Source organism: Pseudomyrmex gracilis, unplaced genomic scaffold (genome assembly GCF_002006095.1).
Source record: "Pseudomyrmex gracilis isolate BER0280 unplaced genomic scaffold, ASM200609v1 scaffold_1445, whole genome shotgun sequence".
Classification (NCBI taxonomy): Eukaryota; Metazoa; Arthropoda; class Insecta; order Hymenoptera; family Formicidae; genus Pseudomyrmex; species Pseudomyrmex gracilis.
Genome location: NW_018022029.1, coordinates 23,288 through 25,141, shown reverse-complemented (window position 1 = coordinate 25,141; position 1,854 = coordinate 23,288).

The following is a 1,854-nucleotide window of genomic DNA, read 5'->3' as shown; positions in this document are numbered from 1 at the left end:
GCAGATGACACTCAGGCCTCTGGGCAGGGCGGCCTGGATCACCACGTTGTACCCGAGGTTCCACAACAGGGGGCCCAGAACGGACCCCTGCGGAACCCCGCGGTACATCTTCCTGCTTCGTGGCGATCCATACCGGCCAGTATATTTTATTTCCCTGCCGCGGAAATAATCCCCGAGGATCCTGCTCAGATAGGGTGGGACCCCATGACGGTGCAGGGCCCACCCTATGCTGTCCCAGGGGAGGGAGTTAAAGGCGTTGGAGATGTCAAGTGACACCGCCAACGCCACCCCCCCCTGCCTGACCGATGCCTCCGTGAGGGACTTTAGACGGAGGACAGCATCCACCGTTGACCGTCCCCCACGGAAACCGAACTGGCAATCGGCCAGGTCGGGGCCAACCCGCGACAGGTGCTCGACAAGGCGGAACGCAATTATGCGCTCCAGCAACTTGCCCGCCTCGTCGAGCAGACATATCGGCCGGTACGCGGACGGTGAGTCCGCGGGCCTACCTCCTTTGCGAAGAAGGACCAGATTAGCTCCCTTCCAGTCTGGGGGGAACCTGCCCGTCCTCAGGCAGTCCGTAAACAGCTGCCTGAGGCGGTCACCCAGGGGACCCTGTCCAAAGGCAAAGCCCAGCACCTTTCCGGGCACGCCGTCGGGACCTGGCGCGGTACTTTTCCGCGCCATCCGACGAACGGCTTGGCGGAGCTCCTCCTCCGTGACCTCCCATTGGTTGGACCACTCCACTTGATCCAGCTCTGGCTCCCGGGAGGGCCAACCCCTTTCCCCGTCAGGGAAGAGGGTGGAGACGACCCTCTCCAGGAGCTGGGGGTCGAGGCTCTCGGTGATCGGAGGCGTCCACGGGCGCAGCTTGTTCAGCACAAGCCTATATAGACGCCCCCAAGGATCCGCGTCGAGGGCCCCAAGGAGCTCCGTCCACGCTTGGAACTTTGCCTTCCTAATGGCAGCACGAAGGGCTTTGCGCGCGGCGCAGTAGCCCTCGTGCGCCTCCGCTGCTCGCGCCTCCACGTCGCCAGTCCTTCGGCGACGGGCGCGGGTGTACTGATTTCTGGCACGGATGCACTCCACTCTGAGAGCGGCAATCTTGGCCGTCCACCAGTACACCGACCTCCGGTTCGGCGGTCCTCGGGAGCGCGGCATCGCCGCGTCGCANATGTCAGCTTGCGTCTCCCGGAACCACCGAAGTTCCGCACGGAGGTCCCGCGGCCCGGCCGGTGGAGAGGGCCAGGCCGCGACCTGAGCAGCGGCGGACAGGATCTGTGGGTCCAGTTGTTTGAGGACCCACCCCTGGGGAGGAAATCTTCTCGCCCCATGGCGACCCCGGAGGCGGTCAGGGAGCACAAAGACCCTCATTGTGATATACACATGGTCTGAGAGGGTCTCCATAGTGTCCCTAACCATCCATCCGGACACACGGCGGGCAGCAGACGGGGAGGCGAACGCAACGTCCACCACTGACCCCCCGTTGCGCCTTACGCACGTGTGCTGCGAGCCTCGATTTAGCACGGCGAGTCCGCAGATCGTCATGCAGTCCTCCAAGGCCTTTCCTCTCTTGTTTGTCCTGGGAGACCCTTAAGCCTTAGACTTGGAGTTGAAGTCTCCCAGGACCAGCACCGGGCGAGCACTATGCGTTCGAACGACGCGCTCTAGCTCGCCCAGATACTGCTCGAATTTGCGGAAGGGCCTGTTGGGCGAGAAGTATCCCCCCACTATTGCCAGTTCCCCCCATTCTGCGGCTACGAAGCCCCTGCCCCTCTCCAAAAGAGAGAAGACAGAGGACTCCGGGCCGCTGCCAAACCTGAAGTACAGCGCGACCGAGCCGTCCTCCGCCCC